Below are 23,188 nucleotides of genomic sequence, written 5' to 3' on the forward strand. Positions count from 1 at the left end.
TGTGTTAAATTCAATGTCTAATAACTAGTATGAAAGATTCGAGATTCGAGTTTCTAAAGTTAGTTTCATAAAAATGAATATTACAAATTCTTAATAGCATTTGTGAAGTGAAACGAACGAGTTTTTCTAATAATTGAATTGGCAGTCGAAAGTTAAAAAAAAAAAAAAAAAAAAAAAAAAAAGAACCTGATCTCATCCATTGCTGCACCATGAACAATAAAAAGGAAAACAATGTATATATAACATTAATAGATATGTTACATGAACCTTACGAATCCCAAGTTACTTTAGGTTACAGTTCGTCTCAAGTGGGGGGCTCGTAGAACTCACTCAGTAATATTTTAATATAATAAAAAATAGAAGAGTTATTTTAAATTTTGTTAGCCCATACGTATACATATAATCTCGTACATAAAACACATACGTATGTTTTATTTCGTTTTCTTACAAGAAGCTACAATTTTCTTTGTTGATGTCGAGTTGACAAGGGAGTGTATAAAGACAGACACATTTTGCCATCAATAGTACAAAACTGTTTGCCTAGTTGGGCAGAGTGGTCAGATACATACTTTCTTTAATTCGGAGACATGGGAGATAAAGTTACCTTTGATATTTTGGCCAGATAATAGTCTGGCATTTAAATTAAATGTATTATGATGTTCAATCGAAACCGTTCTAGGTGGTTGCAAGAGGAGAGAGCTCTTTGGACCCATTCTAAGCTACGAATGAACTGCTGTATTTCCTTTTTTTAAAAACATCACTATAGCAAATTGTCTAAGTAACCGTAACTAGAAGATAACTGAAAAAGAACAACTGGCTGATAACATTTTGTTGCATTTTTTAAAACAAAAATTACCTTGTGGATTCGAGGAACCGCCCTTCCCTTGGAGTTCCTAAGGTTAATAACTTAGAAGTGCATTTTTTGACACTAGTAAAGCGTCGAGTTCTAGGGTAAAATTTAATCTAGATAAACTAAATAGCATATGTATGTTCTATTATCACTAAAGCAATGAAACAATCTTTTATGACTTGTTGTTGAATGAAAATAGTCCTTAGATCAGAGCAGGCGTTTATTGTATCACTTCAGTGATGCAACTACCATGTTTGTGATTCCCCTCCTCAAAGTGTTGTTCTGGCGCGTCTATAGATATCTATTCCTTGGAAGGCCTCTGGATCTGTGCGCATGGTTAGTATAAATTGAAACAAATACTACTTTAAGTGGATCTTTCCACAGTTTTCCTGAATAATAGTCTATCAGACAAATACTTAAGTAATATTTAACAAAATAACTAGAACTACTATTATCATTATTGCTTTGATATAACGGATTCATTAAGATGTATTGAACGCAGCATACTAGTTATTAGTTAAAATGTACACATTAATAGTATACGTAATACTAATTGGCATAAAGCAGATCAGTATTAGTTCTACATGTCTGAGTATATATTTATTTCCTTCGTAATAAATGATGTGGCTTGCGTGTAAACTAAATGATTTTTTTTTAAAAATGGTTTGTTTGTGCATAACTGTTGCTATCTTTCCTTTAAACACACAACTTCCTGTGTTAACAAATTATGAACGTGATTTATTCACATTTTAAATGCTCTGTTGTAGTTAAGTTGCTCCAAACAATGGTTTTTCGAGAAAAATGCGTACATGACGTCACTAGACTTGGGCGGGAAAAGAGGACGTTGGATCCAGGTCATCCAACTTCACACACCCGCACACTGGAACGAGATTTTCCCCTCTATTCTCCTCCAAATGAATATATATATATTAAATTGATACAAATAAATATAAAGATTAATCTGAGAAAGGAAAATGTTGCCATCTTGAAAAAGTGTTCTGTTTTGTTGTTGAGTGGGTATCATACTTATGAACCATAATGACTTGTTTCTTATGCCTTACTTAAAGAAAGAGAAGGGCATCGACATCATTAATTAGACTGTTAGGTTGAACATCTTGGGTGTAATGTGGGATCAATCTGAATGAAGAGGATCTTGATTCGCATTTAGAGTATCAAAAAACTATAGTTGTTAACCAATATCACTTTAGATAACGGGAGACTCAAATCCGATTCTAGGTGGTAACTTATTGTCACCATATCTCATGTAGACTCATTACTGATAGCAAGCGCCAAAGCGCCAAACTCCAAACAAGATAAAATAGAATATTAAAAGCATCTCGACTTCATAAATGATTATTACCATGTTTTTTATAAATGAAATATGTTAACTTTATACCAGGAATATTGAGCTTTTTCTCGCAGTTATGCTTGAGTAGGGGAGAAGTGCCGATTATCACACCCCTTCCTAATTCCGTACCCCGTTGGATTTCGGCCAGGGAGTGCTGCACTCTGGTGTTAACACGTGTACTATAATCGGCTGAGGTATCTACTCTAGTAGACGGAGTTTCGCCGCGCTGTGTGCACGTGGAAGAAAAGCAGGAACTGTTGTAATTTTGGTGAAGGCCAAAATATTTTGCAAGATTGTCGTCAACGATATATTCTGCAGTCAAAGGTATGATATAATCATATAATTAGTCCATAAATGGTATGTATAACTACCTAGTTATAGTGTAAAGTGTATATTGCGAAGTGGATACCAAATGTGTTGGTAGAATTAGGCGCCATGTTAGCATGCGCACTTGTGCCGAATATCGCACCCTGCATATGTTCCAAATACCGCACGGGTGCGATATTACGAATAGCACTTTTCACCTTGGAATGATGTCACATAAGGCTGTACAGGGCATGTTCCGTGTGGGTTGTGCCGAACAGGATATATATAAGCTAGTTTCCATTTGGTTAGGGCGAAAACCAACTCTTGGGTACAATCTGGAAAGTGAATTAGTGAGGTATTGTGTAGATATGGAATCTGTGTTTTTTGGTTTAACGGCCAAGCATATCAAACTTTTAGCTTTTCAACTCGCTGAAGTCAATTCCGCATCCATTTCCGAAGGACGATTAGTCAGCTGGTGCTAAATGGTTTCGTGGCTTTATGACTAGCAATCCAAAGCTCACTAGGAAAACATCAACCGAAAAGTCTTGCTAGACTTAAGGGGTTCACTAAAGAAAAGGTTAATGCATTTTTTGATATATACGAACCACTGGTTGACATTGTGTATTATGATCCAACAAAAATTTACAACGTTGACGAAACAGGCCTTACCATCGTCCAGCACAAAACAACAAAGGTGATTGCTCTTAAAGGGAAAAGGCAAGTTGGTTCAGTTTCGTCCGCGGAACGTGGTTCCCTAGCCACAGTGGTTTCATGCATGAGTGTGTCAGGGCATTTTGTGCCACTCCTTATTGTATATCCTAGAAAGAATATGAAGCAGGAACTTCTGGATGGTGCCCCTTATGGCACCATCGCTCATTGCCACAGCTTAGGCTGGATACAAATTGATAGTTTCCTTAAATGGTTCCAGAAGCAGTTCTTAACGAACGTCAGACCCTCCAAAGATAATCCAGTTATTCTTATTCTGGATGGCCATTACTCACATACGAGCAATGTTAGGTTGCTTCAATTGGCACGCGAGAATGGTGTTCACATTTGTTCTTTGCCACCAGACACGACATATAAATTGCTACCTCTCGACAGAGCTTTTATGCAACCACTGAAGACATATTATGCGCAAGCAATAGAAACATGACTCAAACATAACAAACACAGAGCAGTTACCCACTACGAAGTTGCAGCATTGTTTGGAGAAGCTTACAAAAAGGCTGCCACAATTGAAGTAGCTGCCAATGGATATCGAGTGACTGGTCTGTATCCCTGCGATCGCAATATATTTCCTGAGCATGAATACATTGCTGGAGCAAACGAAGAAGTCAGCAAGGAAGCAGCAAACGGAGGGACTGTGGCTTCCATACACGTGAGAACACTTAGGCCTACATCACGAAGAGAAGACCCCAAGACATCTACAGCATTAGGCCTGCATGAGTCACCTGCTGCTCACTCTTCAACGACTTTTGAAGGCAGTTATTTAGGAAACACCGATACGTTCAACCAGTCTTCGCATTCTTCAAATGGATGCACCTCCAGTGCATCGTCGCTCGTCTTACCATCGGTTGTAAGTCCAGTGCCTCATCATGTGCCTAATCCTGGTATGTCTAGAGGAAGACGAGGTGGTTCTGCTACTATTCTAACTAGCTCACCACACAAAAATAAACTCACTGAAGATTTGCAACGCGCATCTCAAAAAGGAACAGTCAAACAAAATGAAAAGAAAGCAGCAAAGCGAATTGGAAAGGACACGCGTCCGTACAGAGAATAAACAAACATTAAAGAAGGGGAAGAAAAGAACACGGGAGAGAAGCCCTGGCATAACCAGTGATGAAGATTTGTATATGTCTTTTCATTTAGTGTCAACTGATGAAGACAGTGAAAATGAAGACTGAGAATGTCCTTATTGTAACGGAACATTTTCCTGTGACAAAGGAGGCGAAAAATGGATCCGTTGTATTCAGTGTAGCTCTTGGTGGCATGAGCTATGCACGAGCACTGACTACTACAAGCAGTTTATGTGTGATTTGTGTTTGGAACATTAGAATAATCACTTTCACATTGAATTTGACGTGAAACACTGAACCGCATTAGCGGCATTGTTTTTTTTTTTTATTTTGCCTCTTCTATAACTACATCTTTTCTAATCTTTTCTCAAAGCATCCATTCCATATTTCATTGAATATTTCTAGCTGTGTAGCCCTATGCAATTTCGATGTTTCATTTGTAATTTGTAGCACACATGTAGGATATTCTGCAATGTCCATGTTCCATTTCTGGATAATTTATACAAGAATGTGTTGTATGCTTTAGAATGTAGACCAAAAATGTTTTTTTTTTTTATTTTAGCATGTAAGAGGCCTTAATAGTTGTAGCATATTAACATGTAAGAAGCCTCTGTTTAATTACATGCCTCATTATAACTTCTTGTTCTTGTTTTCGGCAACAAAGTCCTGCACATTATGCCCTTACAGAATGTGTTCTTAATATCGCACCGGGGTACGATATTATGCACACTTGTTTTCAACTCGGAAAATCGTAGACTTTTGTTTAAAACGTTATGTACAAGTATGTAATGTATTGAAATCCATTCTAGGCATCACACGAGTTGGCAAACACTCCATCCTTTGCCTTGTCCTTATTCTGTTTTCATTTTCAACTATTTCTGCTTCGCTACGTACGAAAAATAAAATGGGTGCGATATTCGGCACCTCTCCCCTAGTAGCGCAGCGAAATTTCTCCCTGATTCTGCTCTGTAATAATCGAATATATTGTTGAATAGATTTGATTTAATACTTCTTTTTTGTTGAGTTTAATGCCTATTCGAGGCTATATACGCAGGGGTGTAGTCAGCAGGTTTGTGTAGGGGGGGCGTCGTTTTTGAGGGGGGCCAGCTACAATATACAAAGCCAAAAAAAGTGTTGCTGCTAGTGTTTTTGAGGCCTAAAAGAAAGGAAAATTTTGGTTTTCTTCTGGAAAACTAAAAACACTATTTTAGCTGCTTCTTCTTCTTCTTCTTCTTCTTCTTCTTCTTCTTCTTCTTCTTATTATTATTATTATTATTATTATTATTATTATTATTATTATTATTATTATTATCCATAAATTATATTCAAGATAGTTTTTATTATGCTTAATCAAGAACTACTGCCCGGGACCAAACGCTATACTTTTGTGCATAACTATAAAGGTAACCAAGAAAGTTCTGTCCCTTTTCGGGGAGGTCTGTGTTCAATTGGACCTCACACCATGAGTTGAATGCGAGTGGAGATAAGGCGAACGTCAGTTGTTGGTGTGGATATATCCAACATAATACCTGGTTGTGGCAGTTCAATTACACCATGAACTTGAGTAAAGACAGAGGGAACATGGGACATCCACAGAGCCTCATAAGAGCATGTATGCTGAACGAGTTCAAATGGAGTCAAACGCCGCTATAGCGGGGCAGAATATATGCCAGGCCTGTGATGAGGGTGTCGTGACGACGCGGACATTGCAGCGATGGTTTAACAAGTTTAAGGACGATTATGAAACACCCGAAAACACCACGTGCCAGAAGACCAAAACATGTACAAAGAGGAACTGGGACTACAATTCAGTGTGTGGAGAAACCATTCGGCAGCACATCCATCAACTTGTGAAGCACTACAAGTTGGGTCAATGGGTCTCACATATTTTGACTCCGGGCCAGAAGGCAACGCGGCAGTCGCCTTTGTTTATTTACTGTTTCGGAGTCATTTCTGGACAGGGCGTTGACATGTGATAAAAAGTGTGTCCTATACGAAGCTCCACGGCGCCGTCATCATTGGTTAGCATCCCATGAACCGATTTCAAAACAGCCGAAATCAGCACTGTACCAGAATAAGATCCTTCTGTGTGTTTGGTGCATCGTGCATCGGGAACTAATACCAGCTGGTCAGAGTATCAATGCAACTGTGCTCAACAAAAACTCAAAACTCTGGAGCCATCGCTTCTGAATTGCAAATGGGTCCTCCTTTACGGGACAACGCTAAGTCCCACGTGGCTAAGATTACTCAGGACACCATTTTCCGCCTTGGATGGGAAACAATATTGCAACCACTATATTCCCCGGGTATTGCACCATCCGATTATCACCTGTTCCATTCTTTGAACAATCACCTTAGAGGATGCCAGTTCAAATCCCTGGTAAAAATCCAAAATGCACCTGATACTTTCTTCGTTTCACGGCCCACCAAATTCTACCGCGATGTATTCCATGGCCTTGCAGAACGTTTTCAGAAGGTCGTCGATGCTGATGGGGACTATTTTTGATCTTCCAGGTTAGGTGACATATCGATGTTCGAAGGTGGTGGGTGAAAAAGCAACAAAACTTTTCTTGGTTACCTTTATATTTAAATTTAAGGCATTGTGTACAGAACCTATCTACACAAGATTGATTTTCTTTGAAATTTCACTTAATTTCTTTAGTTTCCTGACAAAAATACGTATTTATTATTCGTGACTAAAAAACATAATTATTTTATTACACTGAGTAGAAATAAGAGAGCGAATGAAATCCAAATTGAATAAAAACATAGTTTCTCGTCAAATTTTCCATCCTCTATGTCTTTTAAAACACTTGTTAAAGCATATAAAAATATACTGTACTTACAAATCAGTTTAATACCTTTGTTTTATGGCTGTATTTGTAGTACCTTGTTAAAACGTTTGTCTTCAAACTGTCAAATATAAATCGCAGTAAATTGTGTAATCTGCTGCCACAAAAAAAAAAAAAAAAAAAAAAAAAAAAAGTATCCTATTTTTCGATCGGTATAAGGAAGATATACTATACTATTTTTCGATCGGTATGGAAAAAAACAATATTTCTTCTTACTATTTTACCATAAATTATTAATTGTCAATAAACTTTGTTACTTTTAAATGAATGAAGCGAGATAATTTTACTATAATGTTTTAAAAGCTGATCATTTGGGGGGGGGGCAGGAAACCATTTGGAGGGGTCCAGCCCCGATGGGCCCCCCCTTGGCTACACCCCTGTATATACGCCATGTGAACATGGAAATTAACGTGGTATCCGAACGTGGGCATCTGTTGGATCATGAAATCGAACTCGGATTTCCCATATCATAAACAGAAATGCTATTTAGGCGTGAGGGGTCCATACATTTTAATCTAATGAAAACATAAATTTTATAATTAACAATCGTAATAGGCAGAACAGAATAATATGCGAAATGCTAATCAAATAGCAGTTTTGGTAACACCGAAGCTAATGCGATGTGGACTTAAGAGTTTAGTTTGAGTTCCGGACCACCTGTGTGTGCATTGAGAATCAAACCCTTGCTCAGATTACAGTTGCTTAGTAAGTACATTGCTTTGCATGTAGTTGTTTTGAACATATTCTTGGTAACTCTTGGTACATTGAGTTCGAATTGGAATATGTTAAACATAGTTATGCCCACGAGACGAAAAATTTCACGACTTTCGTAGGCAATACTATTTCACCCATTTCACCGAGATCTATTTCACCCATCAGTAGATCTCAAACCCATTTTTATATTCCATTATTCATAATTTAAAAACAATAAATAGATAAAAGCATTTACGAGGTACGAATACAATGAATATTTATTAACGTTTAAAGATAGGCAAGTCATGAACCTCTCGTGATGCAGAAGGATTCTGATACTTCTAGATGAAACTGTGTACATAAATTTACTAAACGAGACGACAAAAGCTTATTTCTAATCTCGTGGCCAACACTAGTTAAACATCATTTCCCTGTGTTGTATGGAGAACATGACTTTGCGGGTAAACTTACATAAATATGACACTATTTTCTATGCGTATTTTTCTGTATATTACTCTACCTATGTAGCCTGGTAAGCATAACATTCCTATGTATTTTCCGCACACCGCACACATACAAATTATGTTCAATATAAATGTTAGATATTATTACATTTTTCGTATGCATAGCATAGTTTGGGCTAACATTGAGTAGCTCAAACCAGATACTTGTGTACGCAAACGATTTATACTTAATACAAGACGATGTAGAGTCAGTGCAAATAAATGCGAACTTCTTCCTGATTTCATGTAAGGTAGTTGGTCTGGAAGTGAGTTTAAATAACACGAAGTTGAGAATTACATGGTGACAGACAGATTAGACCATATTAACTGAAAGATATTTAATAATAATACTGTGGATAAGTTGAATATATTTGAATACTTACCGGTAGAAATACTGATAACATAATTATTAAGATCAAAGTCAGAGGATATAAAGAACAAACCTGTATAAACACATGAAATATGTAGTTAACGTTTTCTGAGGCGTTTCTTGGTTTATTATTATTATTATTATTATTATTATTATTATTATTATTATTATTATTATTATTATTATTATTATTATTATTATTATTATTATTTCAGTTGTTTGTTTTTCTCTTGTGTTATTTATTCTTTAGCTTTTCCCTAATTCTGATTTAATATTCATCTTTGGTAACTTAATTTTTATTCTGTTTTGTTTTATATTTCACTGATATTTTCTTTACACTTTTTTTTTTTTTTTTTTTACCTTACATTACATTATTCTAATGTTTTTGATCATTTTATGAGGTATATGTATGGACTGTTGGCTTTTCATGACAAAGAGAAATAGTCTCGGCGCTGATGCCCCAATTAAAGTCAATTAATCAATCAATCAGATAGTTAATTTATCCACACGAAATAGATTGAATAGGACACGGTAGGTTCGAATAGCCAGCTTATATTTTGCACAACAATGAACCTTCTTCATGTTCCTTAACTCATAGAGTAAGTAAGTTACAGCAAGTTGACCAGTTGTAGTCGTATTAGGTGGATGTGAAAGTTGGACACTATCTCAGAGTAGAAATAGAAATTTAGGATATCAGAGAATACATATTGTTAGCATATTTGTGACTAACAGCAGTGAATCACTACAAGAGGAACAGATTACGAGAATATACATGAAAAGAATGATAAGAGCAGCAGTATGAACATTAAAAATGAGAGTATATGAAATTTATAGGCAAAACTCAAGGGAGTCCAAAAATAAATAAATAAAAAATAAAAATAGTATATGTTAAAAATATATATTGGTACCACCCCATTCCCCTTATTTGATTGTTTTAGCATGTGAAATCAGTATTGAGGAGAAACAAATATTGCCCAATTTATATATGATTAAGAAGTACCGTATCTTATTAATATTACGAGTATGTGATACGTAAACTTAAATTCCTTAAACTGAGCTAGAATGGACTCGATTGTTTTTTTTTTTTTTCCTGAACACTTCACAATGTAGTTATTTAATGGGACAAATACACGTGTTTAGTCTTCTCAGAAACATTGATAAATGTAAAAGATTGTTGATTGATACTAATGAGGATATGTAGGTTTAATTACGAGTTAAAATGTACATGTTCATAATTGTATATATTGTTCTAAATATGTTGTATTGAAAGAAGGGGAGGGGAATTGAAAAGTAAAACACTTTCTCTGAAAAAGATCTAAGAAAAGAAAAAAAAGTCTTGTAAGTGGAAGTGACACCTTGGCGTGCGATGGGAGGAAACGTCGGAGCCTTCTTATTGTTTACAAGTTGATTGTTTCCGAGATTTTTTTCCTGTTTACCAAATCCCATCATTAAGAAAAGAAATTAATAGCTGTAATTGTGTAATTTCACAGCCACAGCAACATACTCAATCTTTCACATCTTCCTTCCGTATTTTCTGTAACTTTGGTGATTTTTTTCTCCCTCTTCAATTACAATTTCAAACATTTCCTCTCGTACCCAAACATTTCCTTCCCATTGCTTCTTGAGAGTTATATCTTCTCAATGAAAACAATGTTAAGTATTTCCGGTATTTGAAAACGGAAGGAAGCTATAACGTTTTAATTGGTTATTGAGTAGTGGTTTTCCTTGATTTATGACGTGTTAATGTGTTAGTTGCTCATATTATGAAACATGTAGTGTTATTTGATTATATTTATGCTCGAAATGAGTATTATTATCTTGTATTTTCTTCTCATCTTCATTCTTTTATATGTATGCTTCAATTTTGTCTATTTGGTACAAGAATACTGAAGTGTTAACTTCATTTGGACATTCTACATACTTTTATATTATTATTATTATTATTATTATTATTATTATTATTATTATTATTATTATTATTATTATTATTATTATTATTATTATTATTATTAAAGTATACAGGATAACAATCGATTTAAATCCAAATCTTATAGCTTTGTGGCAATCTATTAGGTTGCTGTAAATGAAATGTCCAGAACCAGGTGTGCCATTTTCAGAGTTAGAAAGAAGCTACAATACCTGGTTAATCAAAATAGTTACCGTTTGAATCCACACATTTCTGAGCCAGCAATTGAACTCTGTGGCGAAATAAGTCCGTAGTTTACGATGCGAAAAAGTCCTCAACCGCACGTTACGCCGCCCAATCATGAAGGAAAGTCTTCTTATTCAAGAAAAAATCGAGACGTTGGAGGAGGAGGTTGCAATCAGAAGGAGAGATGTCATCAGAATGCGGTGGATGAGAGTGAGGAAGGTTTTCATACTGTAACTCATGGGGATATGTGGACACGTATTGTCGTGCGAACATTAGGACAGCGTGTCTGTTGCCCATTTATCATTGATAGATGCTTGCGGATAAGTTTCGACTGCATTTCATAGAGTTGAGAGCCAGAACGATCCACAGAGATGGTGTTGCCTCGGCGGAAAAAGACATTATGGATCACATTTGTACTGGAAGTTGATCACAATCAAACCATTATCATGACCATTTACGAATGTCTTAAACTCTCTCTCTCTCTCTCTCTCTGTTAAAAAAATATCAGAAGTGACAATCCGGTGCAAGGAATCATCCAAGTTATTCCATTTATTTACTAACGAACATTATCACTATGTAAAATTTGTGTTTTATTAGTTTTGTGGTTCTCAAGTTATAGGTGGTAAACATAATGCAAATTGAATACAGGAATATCGCTTTACTCGACTCAAAATATATTTTATAGGTGTAGGGAATTTATAGATGTGTGTGTGTGTATATTAGATTTGTTTTTCATCTTAATTTTTTTTTACAAAAAAACTCGTCTTCAGAGCTACAGTTGAATTAGTGCAGCGAACGTGAGCCACCGGTTTGTTTGGATACTGCTTTCTTCTCGTGTGATCGAGAATTCACCTGTGAAAATCATTGGGCCGTGATCTGAGTTGAACTAGTCATTTGACATGCCTAGTGGTTAGTTATGGTTCTTTGTTATGGATAAATCAAAGTATTTTTATACGATACAACACGTTGGAGAACAAAACGATGTACGAGGATAATCCCAAAAGTAAAGTCTATGTTTTTAAAAGTACAAAGAAACGCTTATTTTCAATAGTGTGTACATCTGTTTAAAGCTTGTACATTTACCTGTTTTTCTACATAATCGCAATTTCGATCGATGCATTTTTGTAGACGCTGTCACAGTCTTTACCCCATCCCATACCAGCTCGCCGCTATTTGTTTAAGGAAGTGTTGAACCTCATCTTTCACTTCGTCGTCGTTGCTGAAGCGCGTTCCAGTCAAATGTACTTTCAACTTAGAAAACAGGTGCTAGTCACTGGGTAGCAAGTCCAGATTATAGGATGTGTGGGTAATGATGTCCCATCCAAACTCTTGCAAAAGAGCGACGTTTGACTGGCGACGACCAGCTGCAAACTTCCTACACCACTTGCGGACGTTTCTGACATCCATGCACAACTCGTCTTACATTTCCTTCGCGGGGGCGCGGGGGCTCAGTGGTAGAGCGTTCACCTCTGGTGCTTGGGGTCTCGGGTTCGATCCTAGCCCCCGCCAAGTGAACTTTGTGGTGGACAAACACCGTGCTCGTGGGTTTTCTCGGAGTTTTCCCGTTTCCTCCCACTTTCTTCATTCCACCATTTCACTCATCTCTCATAATCACCGTCTCCTTTAGCCTAACCGGCATAACCGTGGGACGTAAAACTCAAAGATTTCATTTCATTTTTTTACAATTCCTTCGCGCTAGGTTTTAGCACCAAGCAGGAGCTCCACTACTAACGATTCCCAGGACAAAACCCAGGATTCCATCTCATATAGCATCGCTGCTGAAAGGGACGTTAAACTCAAAATCAACTCAACTCAACTCAACTTTCGTATATGAAAAATATTCAATTTTTGACGTGATATGGTATATGCGCTTATTGTTTTTTTTTTTTTTTTTTTTTAATATAATTCCCACTTCTTGAAATCAGTGAAATATGAGGACTCGCTTAAATACTTCCCCTCATTGATGTAAAAAATGTTCTCTGATTAACTTTGCTCGAATAGGGCGTAAAGTTTTCTGAGGATTTCCAATCGTCTCAATTGCTTGGAGTTAAAATGGTCTAATAATGAGAGACTGTATCCGTCCGGATTTTATGTAACACATTTATAATGAAATTTTATTAGAAACACCCAGATTTTTTAAAATAAAAGATAGTGTGTGTTTTGTTCGAGATTAGAGATTCCTCCTGTAGTTTAGGTTTGAAACTAATGTGAAGGAAGAGGGAGGGTCGAATTGTTGACTTCAACAATGCATAACATCACTAGTATATAAGATTGTTAGATATAGTGGGCAACTACAGTAAAATGTTAATACATTATATTAGGAAGTAGTCTTTTGTAAGAGGTAGACTGGTGAATGCATTGAATACAGGTACCACTAGTACCTAAATGAAACTACATATTTCAGGTGGAAGAACTGAGGTTCAATTATCCATTGCAAACATTTTTTTTCTTCGTTGTTAGTGGAATATTAATTTCTATCGTTTCCCTTTTTTGAAAATATGGACTTTATGCTTGTATCATACGGAACAAAGCAAATTCATTAAGCTGTAAGGAAGTAGTTACGAAACAGGCAAAAAATGAAGTTTTATTGACGTATGTAATTTTTCAGATTATGCTGAGCTTGCGAGAAAGTGGGCAAAATTATCATAAAACATGTGGTAAAGAATGACTACAGCTATCTTTACTCTTTCTTTTGTAAAATGTTATGTTAATTGAACACTTCCGTTTTTGGTAAAGCTGTTCCGGATACGAGCAACTAAAAAAATGAACAAATTGTCTTTTATTTCATAATTCACTCATCGGTACTTTTTTTTTCTTTAAGTTAATCTAATTATTTTCGTTATTTTTGTTTTTAGCATTAGCATAACACTATGAACATTGAATTTTTAAAATAATTTGCGAAAGATGATCAAGAAAGAAAGTTTTCTTTTGTATAAAGTTGAGATTATCTTTAAGGAACTGTTTTAATACGTAAAGTAATTCCTATGGTATATTGCTATAGAGTTCGTTAGCATTTCATTTGGAAAGTGAAGAAAGATTTTTTGATTATTATTTATTTATTGAAATAGAATACAACAGGCGTGATTGTAGTGGGTGGTCCCAAATATAATGTTCATCTTTCGTGATAAATGTTGTATCGATCTAGTAAACACTAACTGCCTTTATATTACACATACCTCATGATAATTAAATCTGCTTAATTGAAGTTGTAGCAGTCTACTATTTAGATTTCACTTGGTTCTAATTGATTTTACGTGAGTATGTAGACTATCCAAAAGAGCGTATAGTAGTAGTTTATGTCCAGGTTTAATATTGAAGCTATTACTTTCATGATGAAAATTATATTCCACTGATTTTAGTTTCCAGTTCAGTGACATTGTAGTCATTACACATGAATCTGTAAATATTTTCGTGGTTTATTAGATTCTTAGTGTTACAGTTAGCACGTTCAACAATTTCATTAGAGCCATGATTGTTCAGTGCACATCTCTAGTGCGTGGGGTCTCTGGTTTGATCTCAGCTCTTGCCAAGTGTATTTGTGGTGGATGAACACTGTGTGCGTGGGTTTTCTCGGGTTCTTCCGTTTTCTGCCACTTTCGGCATTCCACCATTATCATCCATCTCATTATTACCATTTCTCTTATTCTTGGTGCATAACGTGACTTTAAACTAAAACAAAAATCATTAAAAATGATATAAAATTATCACTTGTCGTTTGGAGTCAAATATTTAAAAAAGAAAAAAATCAAGTGTTAACAAGAGTTTACAGTGGTGGTGGCTCCAGTTAATCGATCTCGGTCGGTTTATAAAAGATAAAACTTTTTCTTTGTGGGTGGGCATTTTTACAATATCAGATCGTTAGTTCAAAAGGTTACTTTTGTGCTACGAAGAAACTATGAGCATCGTAAACTTCAATTTAAACAAAAGGAAAAATATATAATAACTGGTTTCTTAAATGTATTGATTCTGTATTGTTTTTGTTTAATGTTGCAACTTTAAAACTCACCTATGTAAATATTTATTGGCGATTATCAATATTGACATACTATATATAGAGTTATCTATATTTTCACCCTAAAAAAGAAAAAAAACCTGCGTGAGTAAAGAATGTATTATTAAATAGAGTTCAGGAAGTTATTTTGTCCACCACAAATAAATTTACGACGAGAGGAGGGAAAATTGCGACGGGTTTTATTTTTTCTATATAATAGTCCTAAATTAACGTACGCATTAAGAAATACATACAATCATAAAGAGAATTACCAGTTTATTACTGAAAGCTGGTATCAGTTGAAATAAGAAAGCTTCATCTGTTCGTTAAAGTAACAGTAATTAGAAACTTACAACGTACTACTCTTTATATATATATATATATAATTTTGAAGAGGGGGATTGAATATAGTATACTGAGCTGTTTAATGTTATGCATAGTTTATTATTGTTTGTTGATATAAGAAATACATCATGTGTAGTCTTTCAAAACAAAACCTGCATTGATATATTTTCTTTACAGTTTCATCTTTCGTAATCTTTATTTGTTAGTGACTGTCGATTAAACAAAAGTGATGAATGATGCCGGTGTGGCTTGATTAAAGTTGTCATAAATGATGGATTAACTACTTACTACATGAATAGAATTTTTAGAAAACAGTTTGACATAGAAAGAAAGGGAAATTCAAACAGAATGTAGAGCTGAAAGAGTGTTTAGATGTAGTAATTGGCAATATTATCCCGTGAAAATGATAGATTAACAAACTATATAAGTTAACTGCATATGCGAAAACATTTATATATAGTAGCGTTGCCTAAACAAAGAGACATTTTCCAGAGTATATGGATGGCTTTATGGAGAAACTCCAGTGATTTTGAGTTTAGATCTCTTTCAGCAACGATGCTATATGAGACTTCGACTTACAGCTTAACGTGGAATCCGAATCACTCGAACACCCTCCGGGAATCGAACCTGGGTCTTCCACGCCAAAGGCGCGTATGCTAACCGCTTAGCAACGAGGGAGCTTTCTATATAGGGTCTATATGTGTGTATAGTATTTCAGCAGCATTAAGTTATATGTATCATATTATCTCGTAGTTTATAAACCATACATGTTGGTTGTTACGTTAAAGAGAAGATATAGGTTTGTGTATTTTAATAAGATATGTCGGTTGTGGTTTTCTAGTTGGAAAAATTGCATTAAACGTTCTTCCATTCTTAAAAGAGGCAAGATACAAAAATAGCTGTTGCATGCTGCCTCGCGTCAATGCACACTCTTTTAGATTTTTGGTAGTGGTTGTCTACTGTTTTTGATGTAGTTCCTGCATTCCCCCCCCCCCTAGCTTAGTTGTTATTCAAATTATTTCTAGTATCATATCAGACTGAAAGCACAATACGTTGTTCATTGTCAATTTAACAATAATTTAATGCGTGGTCTGCTATTTTCATGACATTTTAAACATTTTTTAAGTCTTGGTTTTTTACTGTGACTGATCTCAACCAAATAATCTAAATTCCCCAATCTGTGTAGAAGTTTAGGAATGAACTAGGCTTTTGGCTTTGATTGATGTCAACCAAACCAATCAGTATGTTCTAGAAGATTACAAAAGGATAGACGATCGGAAGGTTTTAGCTTTGACTGACCTGGGCCAAATTTGGCTGACAATCTAAGTAAACTATCAATTGCCTTCAAAATTCGCACCAATTTTGATTCAAATTGATGTAGCCGTTCGTGAGAAATGTAAGTTCACGGACGGAAAACTTGGATAAAAACTGCACGGATAAACGAAATGAGGGAAGACATTATTGTGATTTACCGCGGGAACTACCGAGAATCGGTAATTTGATTTCAGCCATATTATTTGAGTGGTAAGGTTCAATGATAGATGCTTTACTTTTTTAAAAATAAAAATGTTTGACTTTTTTTATTTTAAATAAAAGTACTTGTGGCGGTAGCACATTCATTACATAAGAAGTACGGTAGTATTTGGCATTTATAACAGACAAGTTTTAAAACAGTTTAAATCACGCAAGAAGATACTGGATGGTAAGTTTCGTATACAGTTCTTTTTACTGACTCTTTTTTGGTCAGGCCTCGTGTATGCTGAAAGCTCACGAGTTTCCGAATAATTAGCAAGCTACCTCGGATTTGATTTTAGGGCCGCGGTGGCTCAGTGGTAGAGCGTTCACCTCTGGTGCTTGGGGTCCCGGGTTCGATCCCAGCCTCCGCCAAGTGAACTTTGTGGTGGACAAACACCGTGTGCGTGGGTTTTCTCGGGGTTCTCCCGTTTCCTCCCACTTCCTTCATTCCACCATTTCATTCATTACTCATCATCACCGTCTCCTTTAGCCTAACCGGCATAACCGTGGGAAGTAAAACTTACAGATTTCATTTTTTCAGATTTGATTTTCAATAGAAATGATATTCCACGAACGTTCAGGGATATATATATACGGGATGTAAAACTAAATAAGTAAAATAGTTCACATTCCTTAAGTAACATCAACTGTCATGGGAGGGAATAATGCCTTAGAACCAGGAAACTTTGTGTAGGCCATAGAGTAGCAATTTTATTATTTTTTTTAAAGATAAGTTTGAGAAAAACATATTGGTATACAGTATGGGAAGTTATGTGGAAGAAACACAGAGAATTCTATAATAGCAATCTGCATACAATCATTATATTCTTTTATTGAAAATTATGTTGCTGGAATCAGATGTGTACGGGCCCTGCACAAAAGTTCTCTTAATATTCCCTTACGATCTCTCTTTTATAGATACTGAAACTCGATATGTGATAGCGCAATTGACGTATGTTTCGATATTTGCATTTTGTTATTATACCACGTATTCCTACAAATCTAACCGTGGAATAAATACAAGTATATGAGGTCCCTCGTAGTTATATGGTTAGTGTATGCTTCTTCGGCGTGGGAGGCCCGGGTTTAATTTCCGGTGGAAACTAGTGTGGGTGGTTCCGTCCCACAATAAGTTGTAAGTTAATGTCTCATATAGCCTCGGTGCTTAAAGGGACTCTAAATTCCAGTACAATCAACCAGTCGTAGTTTGTATTGATTTTATTTATTTAGATTTGTGTGCAAGTTTGTGCTATATGGATTAATGGAAACACTCTATAAGGCTGAAACGCCAATCCGAACGTCTCATGACCCGAAGACGAGCGTATTGACAACTTTGCTATGAAAACCTCTTTCGTTAAATTCCTTTTAGGATTCAGGAATCTCATAGGAATATCAAATGCTTGTGGACATATTCTCAAATAGTAAGTGTTACAAAATAACTTGCATTGAGATTTCACTATTCGGATTTCCTCGCGTACATCTTTGGCATTCAACATTGCGTATATCAAGTTGATATTTCTTTCACATGCAGTAACACTTAATATTAACTGTTTATGAACTCATTCTCGAAACACTCCCAGTGAACTTTTCTTTGAATCAGGTTAAAAAAACACATGTATTGCTCAGTAAAACTACAAGACTATTGAATTCTATAGTGTATGAGAAGTTATTGAGAAAAGTGAATGAGGAGGTGTAACATTCCTCAATTAGTTTCTGTGCGAGTCAACAGTACTTACTTAAGAATTGCAACACAGAAGGTTAAACGGAGTTACAGCGGTTCAATAGAAGAGCAGTCACGTTTCAGTAAAGAGCTTTTTGTTCGACTCCTAGGCATCATGTGTCCATTGTAGACAACTTGTGTTTAGCGGTGCTTATGAGATGAGAAATAAGGTTTTCACGTCTCGTCTCGTAAATTTTGTAGAAGTCTCGTTTCAATCCTTGAAAAATACGGTGTCATTTAGAATATCGAAAAACATTTCTTGGCTCGTTTTGTAAATGAATATACAAAATATATGTTTTTTTTTTCTTAATTTCACGTAGAATTTATCAAAATCCTTTCTGCATCGCGAGAGATCCACGAAGAATGTGATGTAAGAACACGAACTATATTTATTATTTGAGTATTGAGTAATGACTTGTATATCTTTAAACGCTGATAAATGCTCTTCATTGTGTCCGTACGGTTATTTGATCAATTCATAATTTTTATACTATGAATCATGTAACACCAGTAATGTATGTGGGTCCCAAGACCTGTGTAAACTTGGCTTATGAAATGCACTGAGAAAAATATGTTATCCGGACAGCGGTATATTGTCCAAATATACGGAATCCATATATTTACTACGGAAATCTATATGGAGCATACATTATGCCTTTTTCCCGTTTTGAGTTGAGTTGATTTTGAGTTTAACGTCCCGTTCAGCAGCGAGGCTATTTGAGACGTGAACCTACACATACATTAACGTGGAATCCGATCCACATGAGCTCCCGCCGGGAATCGAACCCGGGTCTCCCACGCCGAAAGCGCGTACGCTAACCGCTTAACCACGAAGAAGCTCTTTTCCCGTTTTGATGTTACATCACGCAGCAGTAGGATGTCTGACATTTAACAGTCTTCTGTATATTACATACGTATATGTATGTTACATATGTCAGCTATATATTATATACGTCCATCTGTGTATGAGATTCTTACTGCCTATATACAGTCATACGGAAAGTACGTATAGATGGAACACTTATACGGATAGTATCATAAAACATACGTTTTCAGTTATACGTTTGCTGCAGGATGTTATATATAGTCGCACTTTAAGTCCAAAAACTACAGGATTTACGTATGTAACCTATGTTTATACGTATGCCACTTTTGTTTTTTCTCTATATATCTCGCCTCGATTATCGTTCCGAAAGCGAGACGAAAATTGTCATGTTTCTCGTCTTGTCTCGAATTTGAAAAAGGTATTTTTCATCTCGTTTTCGAGATGAAAATCGAGTCGAGACGATAAAATTTTAGTCTCGTGGGTGTGTTCATATTTTGATTTTGGATTTCTTTGATTTTCTATTATTTCTGCGATTCTTGTATAATCGTTCACTTAGGTTTATCATGTTACATTTAGCCGGCTAGGTTTCAAGTACATTTATGTGATAACATAACAAAGCATGTATTCTACAAAATATTAATTGTAATAAATATAATACAAGAAGACCTTGTATAACGCAGTTAATTGATACTAATGTAAGAAACGTCCGCAGTGTCCAAAACATTTTGTCCGAGTTTTTTTTTTTTTTTTTTTTACAATGACGTTAAATTGATTTTTTTAATAAATAAGTTTTAAAATGAAGAGATCTGTTTTATAAACTGTATTTCAAACATGTAAAAGTAGTTTCTTCAATTGTAAATGAAAAATGGAATATTTCTGTTTTACGCCCCGCGGTTATTACTTATAGACTGAAGGAGACTGATGACTAAGAAAAGTGAATGATTGGGATAAGAATGTAGGAGAAAGCAGGAGAACCTCGAGAAAATCCACAGATATGATGTTGTCCACCACAGACTCACATAGTCTAGGTTCGAACCAAGACACCACTCAAACAAAGACTTCCACAGCTTTGCACGCCAGGAGTTTCTGACTAGTGAGTTCGATTTAGCGACTATGTTACCCGTATGGTTCTTTTTGAAATTGATCACAAAATTTGAAGAAAACAATGTACATTATTATATTCATTTGGCATTATCTGAGCAAAGTTAAATGTGCATAGGGATAACGTAATAGTTTGTAGAAAATTTTATTATTATGAATAATAGTATACAATATTGATAACAATAGACTCTGTGCTGAATGAGGTACTAAACAACAACAACAATAATAATAATAATAATAATAATAATAATGATAATAATAAACGAGGCTATAACGAGACGTACTTAGAACGTTAACGTGAAATTTAAATCACACGAATTTCTACCGGGAATCGAATCCTTGTATCCCACGAGTACGCTAATCATATAGTCATTTGGGAGTTCGATAATAATAATAATAATAATAATAATAATAATATAAAAGTTGAATCCAATGTTAGTGTTCATATTGCGATTCTGTGCAAGGTATTTTTTCTCACTCTAGATAAAAGAGAGAAGTTCAGTGGATGATATGAAAAGAAAAGAAATTCCTTCAAAGAAACATCCTATTTCGTGATATTTGTGTAGCATAAAATCCTGGGGCGCGGTGGCTCAGTGGTAGAGCGTTCACCTCCGGTGCTTGGGGTTCCTGGTTCGATCCCAGTTCGCGCCGTGTGGTCTTTGTGGTGGACAAACACCGTGCTCACGGGTTTTCTCGGGGTTCTCCCGTTTCTTCCCACTTCATTCATTTCTCATCATCACCATCACCTTTAGCCTAACCGGCATAATCGTTGGACGTAAAACTGAAAGATTTCATTTCTTTTCATTTTAGCATAAAATCCATATAGCGCCACCTGAAATCAAACTTAAAACTCTACGCTACGCATGTGGGAATTACACCATTTCGTTACCATAGGACCTGTAGAGTTTATTAAAAGGACGACAGTTGTTTCTGACTACAATGTAACTTGGAGAAGTTCAACCTCGAGAAACTCCTATAGGTTGTGTTTTTTGATTACTTTTTAACTTTGTAATGTAGAAAATTACCCAGCCATATATTACTATACAGTAGGCTGGATGAACAACGAAATAATAATATAATAGTTCAAAGAACATCACCAAAAATGTTTTAACATGTGGTTCTATCAATTCAGCTTGTGAGCTCCTCCGTGGCTAAGCGGATAGCGTACGCGCCTTTGGCGTGGGGGGCCCGGGTTCGATTCCCGGCGGGAGCTCATGTGGTTCGGATTCCACGTTAATCAGTAGGTCAACGTCTCATATAGCCTCGCTGCTGAACGGGACGTTAAACTCAAAATCAACTCAACTCATCAACTCAATTCAGCTTAAATTTGAGTAAAAGCAAGGACAGATATGAAAAGAAAGAAAATGAAAGAGCGGATTTCCATCGAAGTCAGTATGTTTCAGCAGTAACATTTAATAAATATTCAGATAGCTAATCTCCACTATTACCGCATTATGTTGCGTGACTTATTTCTTTTATTATGTATTACACATTTGAAACAAGTAGAGGCAAGCATTAATTAAGTTTTATTCCTTTAAATTAATTGAAAAAAATAGGGTGGAGGGCACCGGTATCAATTATGTACTTTTCAATGTGTATCTGAAGTGCGCCATACCCAATTATCAATACAATACGAAGTAAACATACTTTTCTTCAAAGTTCTTTTGGATTTGAGTAGAATATGGAAGCGTTTTATTAGCAACACAGTTATGTTGATATATTTCAATTTAACTTTCTTGTATTATGGATGGAATAGTCTTGGGTCTAACATATTTCAAATTAACCTTTTGTGTCGAGTAGAGATAGTCTTGGGTTGTAGCGCTCAAAATGAAATAGTAACATATAAAACTCTATCCATCACGACTGCGGAACTTACTACACGAATAACTAACACTTTCTGACCAGGGCTTAATACACTTAATACACTAAAATAAAGTGTTATAGTTTCAACAACTTATCTTCATCAGACGCTATGAAGACAACAGTAAGTTGTCAAAACTTCAACACTATTTTAGAATTATTAGTTATTGGAATTGCGTATAAGTAATGAAAACTCATTCATAAAGAGTGATGTGGCTCCGTGTAGCGTAGTCATTAACGCTTTGGTGCGAGCTGTCTCGGGTTCTATTGCCGGTGGGAACACTCGATGAAAAAAAAATGTTTTCAGGCCAACCATCCTGAGTGAGGTTTCCTTGTTTCCCTCATTCACACAGGCAAATGCTGGGATAGTACCTTACATAATGGTCCCAGGCCGATTCCCCATTCCTTTTCTTCTCATTCCCTGGGCATTGTGATTGCCGAGCAACATCATCCCTCATATGTGACAGGCTAACATGGCCATAGATGCTGAAAGCTCAGAACTCTTATCTTAATTCCAATAAAAAGTGATGTTCTAAGAGAGACATGAGACAGAAATGTGATGAATAAATTAACTCATCTACATGTTTCATATGAATATATTTCCTTTATTCAGTTTCGTGTGTTAATCAATTTCTTGTCTTGCGTTATCTGGAAACCTATTAAAAGATATTCGACATTAACAGTGGTTGATCTTGATTCTAGAAGTTAATAGGCCCCATTTTACTTACTGTAGTACTGTTGAGAGAATGAGCGCCGTGGCATAATATCGTAATAGTATTTCATCTCCGTAAATTTAAAGTGCGAAATCTGAACATTGGTGAACAGGTCACTAACATTAGAGACAATCCATTAGTTTTCTCGTGAGTCTATTCATTCACTTGCATTCAACATTAGCTGTTCGGAATTCTTCGAATCTCAATCAGATACGTTATAATTGTATGCATACCTTCCACAAAGGAA

General features: G+C 35.6%; 2 protein-coding genes across 3 annotated transcripts in view; one reads left to right on the forward strand and one right to left on the reverse strand.

The window, feature by feature from the left end:
* LOC145690326 (protein phosphatase 1 regulatory subunit 14B) overlaps positions 1-23,188 on the reverse strand; it is a 413,214-nt gene that overhangs the window by 389,583 nt on the left and 443 nt on the right. The window lies entirely within an intron of this gene.
* Positions 1-23,188, forward strand: part of LOC145690324 (uncharacterized) — a 268,337-nt gene that overhangs the window by 100,456 nt on the left and 144,693 nt on the right. The window lies entirely within an intron of this gene.

The sequence above is a fragment of the Thermobia domestica genome, chromosome 7, assembly GCF_964235325.1.
Source record: "Thermobia domestica chromosome 7, izTheDome1.hap1.1, whole genome shotgun sequence".
Classification (NCBI taxonomy): domain Eukaryota; kingdom Metazoa; phylum Arthropoda; class Insecta; order Zygentoma; family Lepismatidae; genus Thermobia; species Thermobia domestica.